This window comes from Euphorbia lathyris, chromosome 4 (assembly GCF_963576675.1).
Source record: "Euphorbia lathyris chromosome 4, ddEupLath1.1, whole genome shotgun sequence".
NCBI classification, from domain to species: Eukaryota; Viridiplantae; Streptophyta; class Magnoliopsida; order Malpighiales; family Euphorbiaceae; genus Euphorbia; species Euphorbia lathyris.
Genome location: NC_088913.1, coordinates 80,516,463 through 80,525,053, shown reverse-complemented (window position 1 = coordinate 80,525,053; position 8,591 = coordinate 80,516,463). Strand labels below are relative to the sequence as shown.

The 8,591-nt window shown below is 39.3% G+C and overlaps 1 pseudogene; it reads right to left on the bottom strand.

Annotated features, from left to right (window-relative positions):
• Positions 1–468: 468 nt before the first annotated feature.
• LOC136227264 (putative glutamine amidotransferase GAT1_2.1) lies at positions 469–5,634 on the bottom strand (annotated as a pseudogene).
• Between the last annotated feature and the right edge of the window lie 2,957 nt (positions 5,635–8,591).

Genomic DNA, 8,591 nt, shown 5'->3' with positions numbered 1-8,591 from the left:
TAAAAAAGTTCAAATTAAAGCTACAAAGCATGAATTAATCTTGACTTCCTTTTAAAAATATTACTATGTTCAAAAAATGCATATTGCACAACAGTGATAGATTATATATTCCATTCACCTATTACTGGAATTGTATAACAAGATAAATATGAGTCTCTTAAATAAAATGGTAAGCAGAGATTCTCAAATATCCCATTCAGCTATTACGGAACTGTATAGGTGTATGAGCACACATTGTAAACCAAACAAGAACAGTTCTAGGACCATAGCAAAATGTTGTCTCATTCCATGAATTGTAATCCAGATGCTTTTGACAATTGCTCTGCCTCTTTATTGGCTTTGCACGGATTGAGAAGAGATGGCTCTGCTAAGGTGCTCCTACTGCAACTATTTTTGGATAAAAAGTAACACAAATGGAGGCATTTGATCCGCTAAAGCAGACTATCATATGGAATTCACATGGTGAAATGCAGTAACAGAAAACTAGATTTATATAAATGAATTCACATGGTACTCTAGTGTGTGATGCAAACAGAATAGTAGTAACATAAATGAATTAACTAAGAGAAGCTAGATTTATATATACATATTAAGAATGAAAATGAAGCTTTGTGTCCAAAACTTGAGAGCAAGTATTAGCCATCATATGGTTGAAAGACAATAGATCAGATAACTGTTGTACTGACATTTTAGCCATCATAGTTGTTGCTAATTTATCCCTTTCCTCATTCAACTTCAATTTCTGAAAGTAGGAAACTCCATACCTCACTGTTGCTCCCATCTGCTTCAGCCTATTTTCTTCTTCGGATGGGCCTGTGTGCATTTCTATACACATTTCTTGCAAGCGACAAGCTTCTAATTATAACTTCTCTTTTCTTCTCCACTTCTTTATTTACCATAACTTGCTTACTGATATTCACCTACTTCTTATAGCCTTGACAAATTCCTGGTAAGCCCTTAGTCATCCTGAATAATCAAATTCCTCACTATCAGGATGTCTCCGGATGGAATTGTAAACCCATTATAAACTTCCCCCTTGAGGATCATAAGCATCAGGATCATAAAACCCTTCAATCAATCCATCAACCGCAAACACCATAGGAACGAATCTCTCAGCTTATCTTTTCACGCTGATGATGATGATAACTTTTAAAACACAAATCTACCTATTCTCAACTACTTCCATAATCAATATGCTCAACTCTTTCAGAATCATCACAATCCTTATATAATTCCTTTTCTATATCCTAATAAAGACTACCTCCGCAGGCAACATTCAAAACCTGTGTTCCTCTGCATATCCCTAAATAAGGTATATTACATTCCTTTCTAGGCCAAGTTTCGCCAGCCGTAATTCGATTGAATCTTTCTCTCTATCCATGCCTGTATGGCTTGCGTGAACCCTCCTGATTTCTTCTAATTCATGTTGTGAAAGATCGGTTGATTCACCTTCGTATAATGATGGATCAATATCTTCTCCTTCACAGAGAAGAACACCATCGGTTCGAAACTCTCCAGTAACAGATGCACTCCGGTAACACGAGGCAGGATTACTAGTAGTGCGTCCTAACAGACTATAAGATCAACATGATATTCACCTGAAAATTTCAACAAACAATCAGTGGATCGGATTTTTACTTAATTAATATCAATGTTAGTATAAATTCGATCTGATGGAATTCTACATATGAGCGGATAGAGCTATTTAGCATCTTAAGTAACTCATTTGATCAAGTTCATATCTTGACTCCCCAAGTTGAATCTGAACATTAGAAACAAGCATATTACATTACAATTAATCTCAGCCATAATCATATATTTTATCCCATATTCCATTACCATTAATGTGCCAAAGGCCATTGTACACACACAGATTGAAGTTTCTCTTTGAAGATCAAAAATAAAGTTCAGTTCAGTAATTATATTGTATAATAGTCCACTAAAAGGGAAAGTTCGAGATAATTCAGTTAAACTAAGCAGTGATTCGAGAAATCGAATTACATAAACAAAAGAAAAACAGAATTAAGAATTAAGAACACAGCCTCAACGTACGATAAGCTTCTCGGTCTCAATATCATCCCTTTGACCATCTCGAACCGCCAAACAATCCCTCGACTTCTCAATCAATGAAAGCGAGAACTGTTTAGAAACAACCACAACATCAGAATAGATCGATAAGCCCTGAACCATCTTGTGAATAAAGTTTTGATGTAGATCTACCTGAATCCTCTTGTGAATAAAGTTTTTGATGTGGATCCGATCACCATCCACGTTCCCCTTACATTCTCAACCTTCAAGTTCTCGGCCTTCTCTTTACACATGAAACTGAAACAAGAGAAAAGAATTAGTTAGGGTTTTCTAATGTTAAATAACCATAAACCCATCCCTGCACAATAGAAGGGTAGATCCAAAATTAAATATGAAAAAATAGAAAATTAGAAAAAAAATAACAGAAAGAAATAAGGAAGAAGACGACTTTGAGCACTAAGAAGGGATAAAAACATGAAAGACTTGAGAGGAAAGACTGAATGAGTTACGCGTAGGGACAACTTTGAGCACTAAGAAGCAGGGGGCGGGCACACGAGGGGGACCGGAGCCGGTCGTTGGAACAATATGATCACCAATAGTTTGGGTCCTTTGTCTCCATAAAATTTGAGGTATTGTGGTGTTCCGGTTCCTGTTTTGAAAAAATTTAGATCGGTGTTGAATTAGCACTAAAAAAATTGGCTCAAATCCTGTTAGATCTTCTATAAATGTTAGGTCCTTTCTAACTCCAAATTTTAAAATTTTTTTGGCTTGTCAGACATTTCTTAAACCTAAATTTCTTTTTTTTTTCTTTTACCTATTAAGCCTTTTCTAAATCCGAATATTTTCCATTAGACACCAATTTAGCAAAAAAATAATTTAAACACCACGTGTAAAATCTGCCCCCCCCCCGACCGAATGATCTTGTATTCGCCACCGCTAAGAAGGGATAAAAACATGAAAGAGTGAGAGGGAAGATTGAATGGGTTAGGCATAGGATGACAACGGGTACTGTATCTGCGGGTATTCGGTACTATCCGACTCTAATGAGACTATCTGTACCATGCATGAAAGGATATAGGACGGGTATGAGATCAAAACCATTACTCGTTAGAGTAATGGGACGTGTATGAGAATACCCCCGATTGAAATTGGCATTACCTGCAAATTAAATGGATGGATATGGGATGTAAAAAATATACCTGTTAGAGTAATGAGATGTGTACAGATAATTAAAAAAAAAATAAAAGGGTAAGGATTTGAGATTGAAATTGGCATTACCCATAGGTATGTTGTCATTCCTAATTAGACAGACAACTTAAAATGTTACATAAATGTTTCCCCTATATTATTTTCATCCTTTTTATATTTGTTATTTTATTTTCACAAACAATAACTAATTTATGTTATGTTTTAGCATTTGGATTGATACATTAGTTATCAAATGATAATCAGTTCCTTAGTAAATTAATTGTTTTAATTATACTTTTTGATATTTAAATAATTATTTATTTTAATTATTAATCAGGGAATGCGGAATAGTGATCTGGATCTCCATCGGGGAGGTCTTGCTTCTTCGGGGGTCGGCTCTGCGTGGGGATCGGTCCCTGCGAACACTCCGAAGATTAAGGCAGTTAGTTATTCTTAGAGAGCTTAGTAATCTAGTGTAAATGAAGTAGTGAGAGTATGAGTTACCCGATCCGTTCTACTTCCTTTAATTGCCTATTTATATCGGATTGACTTGGGCCTGGGGGCCCTCTGCCGTCCTGGCCCATTAGCTTATCGGACGTTGGTGGGCCTCTTGGGCCTCAAGGTGATATTCCGAATCAAGTGGTCCCCCCCGGTGATGTTAGCCGAGCATTTCATGCGAGGAGGCATGAGTCTAATAGGTTTTATTCCCCTTTCAAAAAGTGATAGACAGCTGGACGTAAAGGTGCCCGATTTGTCCATTTGAGACCTTTCAGAAACTATGCATGTGTCTGTGGGTTTTAGTGCATAATTTATTGCCCTTGAATTAAATGCCCATGCATGCGCCGTAAAAGACACCTTGAACATCGTGCGTTGCCGGTGCCTCCGTTTCTGGCTGGCTATAAAAAGTAGGGGGGAAACCTCTTTTGCGGTTTATTTTGCCATAGTTCCGTCCCTTTGTGTTTTCCTACCGTCTCGTGCTATAAAAAGTAGGGGGGAAACCTCTAGTCGCGCTTTCTGGGTACCGGTCATATTAGTTGACGGAGCTTTGCTGATCATCCCTTACGACGTTTGTCGTAATCTTTGCGAGGGCAGTCAGGAAACAGCGCAACCAGGGATGCGTGGCGCCATGCCAGTAGAGCCCCTGTAGCCGGGCCTTCTTCGCAATTGTTCGGGCGCCCTGATGCGAGCTACAGACGCCCTAGTGAATCTCTTTCAGGCAGTGGAAGCTGAGTATAACAAGAGTACCTTCCTCTATACCTCTACTCACTTCTATTCTAAGTCACTAAGTACTAAAATCGAGTACTCAGCTTCTCCTTTCTAATTCTAGAAATGATTAAGATTTGTCCTAAACAACAATTGCTAGAACACCTTAGATGATTGAAGATCAATCACTCTAGACTTTTACACAGATATGAAATTGTAGTGTAAGATTTGCTTTGCTTTTGGATGCAAAACTTTTGTATGCTTTTGGTCAGCGTAACGGCTTTTGCTCAAAGTTCTGTATTGAATGAGGATTCTGAAAGCTCTATTTATAGAGAGCTGTGAGGGCATCTGGTTATTTCGAATTTCGAAATAACCGTTGGAGGGAAACGACTTCATGTCGTTTTCACTTAGTCTGTTCAACAGTTCTCTTAGCCAATCAGATTCCAGCATCTTTTGTTCTTCGGTAAGTGTGACAGTATGTTCCTCCAATTCAGGTAATGTCAAACAGACAGCTTCCTGTGTCTTCTGTTCTTTACTGAAAGAGGAAATACTTTGTCTGGAAGTTGCCTTGTGCTCATCAGCTGTCTTGTACGTTTTGTCGAGACAGCTCAGCAGCTTCTTACCGAAGTTGTCTACGTGGATCTTCTGGATCCTTCTTTGCTCAGCTGCGTTTCAACACTCAACGGTAGCATTTTGTAATACGCGGGCTGGGTGGTCTTGGCCTTGTTTGACTTGGGCTTTGACTTTCATATAGGGCTTGGGCCTTATGATCTTTATGTCTTATAACAATTATAAACTCAACATTGAACACACACATTAGTAAGAATAAATCAAAGCATTTAAACTTAGTGTGTTATAGAATATTTAATTGTACTTAAATAATTTTGTCAAATCAAAATCCTGTGGAAAGGTGTTTCAACACAGACCAGTATAACCATCAGGCCCCGGCGCGCTCGTCGCAGACATTCCCATAACAGTTTCCTTGATCTCCTCATCAGAAGGGATCCGAATAAGCTCCTGGTTCATTTCCTGGGAGACTGAATGTGGAATCAGTTCCTTCACTGATGATAAATCCGCAATTTCTGTTCTGTCGTTTTTGAAAAGCGAAGCAAAGTGTTTCATTGCATGAGTGGCTATTATAGCCGGATCAGTTTCCACGACTCCATTAATTCGGACAGCCTGTAAGCCTGCACTCGATTTGCGCTGAGAAGCCATTCTATGGAAGAAGCGACTATTTCTGTCCCCTAGCTCCAGCCAGTTAATTCTACTTTTTTCTTTCAGATAGGCTTCCTTCTATAATAGATGGAGATCCAATTGAGCATGAGCCTGCAGCTCTCTCTCATGTTTCTCCGAAGAGAAACCATTGGTGCCGATATCCTCTTGGATTGCTCTCAGAGTCTTCTCACAATCCTTGATATTACAGTCGAAATTGCCAAAGACTTCCTTGTTCCACCTTCGCAGAATGATGCGCAGCCCACGGAGCTTGTGACTTAGAAGATGCATCGGACCCAAACTAGGATGAGGACCATCCCAGAAGCTCTGTATCACTTCCCGCGGACTCGGATGGTAGATCCACATGGACTGAAATCTGAACCTGGCCGGACCCCTATTGCCAAGCGAGAAACTGAAAAGCAGTGGATTGTGATCAGACTGATGCCTATTTAAAACAGTGCAGTGATGCAACCACTTGTCTGCAAAATCTTCTGATATAAGCGCTCTATCGAGCCTGCACTCCACTCGTGCGTGACCCCCTCTACCGTTTGACCAAGTGTAGAGAGGGCCATTCGTATGAACCTCTCTCCAATCCCTTTGATCTATGAATTCCCGGAAATCCCTGCAAGGACTAGCCATCGGAGCTCGTCCAGATTTCTCATGAGCTCCCAGTACTACATTGAAGTCTCCAATTGCCATCCACAGTCCCGGGTGTGTCGATTGCAAATCCTGGATCTTATCAAACAATAGCCTCCTTCTATTGGCCTAGTTACTACCATAGAAAAAACATAGATTATGATTGATGCCTTGTATGATGCAATTCAATAAAACACATTGATCATGCCTCTCTGTGACGACCACTTGATAGTTAACCCGTACTGATTTCAGTATCAACATGGTTTCCCTCTCTCGCTGATTGCAGGCCACAAACGATAAACCCAACCTATTCCAGAAACTTTGATCACTGTCAACAAAGTTACCCATTAGTTCAACCAAACAAACAATATCCGGTTTATGTACAAAGCATAAATTACTGGAATAACGTTTAGTATCCATATTAAGGATACCCCTGCAGTTCCAAAAGAGGATATTCATTTAAAACGATTCGGTGGCCTTCCAACCCGCTTTACATGAGTTTGCTGTCCCGATGGCATTTTAACCTTTTTGCCCACTGTTTCCTATTTACTTTCTTCATCAACTTCATCTGCCCAGCTGTGCACGGGGGTTGGGGCCTCCTGCTCAGTGGTCTTGATATTCGAGTTCCCCGGAGATAGTGGCCTTTCCCCTGTGTCATCTGCAATCCCTTCTTCCTCTTCAGATGAACCCTCTGGCTCAGATGGAATTATCTCAGGCTGTGCGCTAAGATCCTGTATCAGATTGTTTGTAATTTTTGCAACTGTGACAAGGGCCTGTGTTGGTTTAGCCTCTAGATTCTCTGTGTTGTCCTTGTGTTTCGGTTTCGGGTGAGTCGGCTTCATGTTCCGTCTGCATTCATAGGCCAAATGCCCAATATTGGAGCATACCTTGCAGAAATTCGGCAATTTCTCATAGACAATATCAATCCAGAATTTCTTTCCTTCTCTTTCAATACCCAGCTTAGAAGGAAGTTCCTCAGCCAGTTCAATATCAATTAATAGCCTAGCAAAGTGCCCAAATTCCCCTTCTAGCGTAGCCTTATCGAATCTTATCAGACCATCAAGACCCTTAGCTATATCAGACAATATCTGCACATCCCAATATTCCCATGGTAAAGCATATAAACGTACCCATACCTGAGCATGTGTAGATTTTTCCGCCGACGGATCAAAATCCGCTTTCCATGGTTGCAAACGGAAAGTTCCAGGCTTTAAATTCAAGATTCCTTTGCTAAGAGCGAGTTCCTTTGCCTCTCTGGATTGCAGAAAGACCTGATAGAATCCTCTTCCGATTGAAATCAGCTTCCACGCACACTTCAGTCCCCATTCTGCTGATAAAACAGCCTTCAAATCCGAGACCTTCCTGGGCGAATCGCCTTTGGAGAGAATTAATCTGCCAATCAAGGAGTGCTCGCATAGCGCCACTCAACTGTCATATGCCGCTTGTGTTATTTTGACCGATCGGACTCCTCCGAATTCCGATATTGTTGCCGATGATGCAGGAGTCGTCGGAATGTTCCGTTTCAGGACAGAGGTGAAGCTGGGAGCTTGAGGCACCGATTTATCCACCGAAGATGTATCGAAGTGGAGCTTTGGATTGAAAAGAACTCTAATGCCGACGTGATCATCAAGGTTTACCGGCGTAGACATCCCCATTCGTAATTACAGAACAGAGGCGGCAAGGGTTCACCGGCGGCTAGGGCATCTTCATTAATTATTAATTATAATTTAATAGTCTAGATATTAATCATTAAAAACAAGAATCATTATTTATTTTAATTATTAAATACATTTCGATAATTATATAACTTTTACTTTTTCAATACCTTTTCCTCTCAATCAACAAAATTATTAAACTCCATAAAAAAATATATATATTAAACTTTATAATTCAAATATTTTTTAAACAAAACTTTATACTTATAATAAATGGAAAATTATAAAAATAATTTTTTTTTAGCCATTTTCAAATTAGGTGGTTTAAAAATTGACATACAAGTGCTTTGAAATTGATCTGCGTACAAAGATAGTTCAAACTGATCTGTTACGTAACATTATGCTAATTTACTTTACATTATCCTAAGTTACGTTGTACTAAGTTATGGTACATTATGATTTACGTTACATTACATTACGTTACATTACTCTAACTTACTTTACGTTATGTTACATTACGTAACGTTACTCTAACTTACTTTACGTTATGTTACATTACGTTACGTTACGTTACGTTATGTTACGTTACACAATGAATTTAAAATCGCTAATAGCTCAGCATGTAAAACTGACATAACTTTTCCAATTGGCCCGCCACCGGAAATTGAG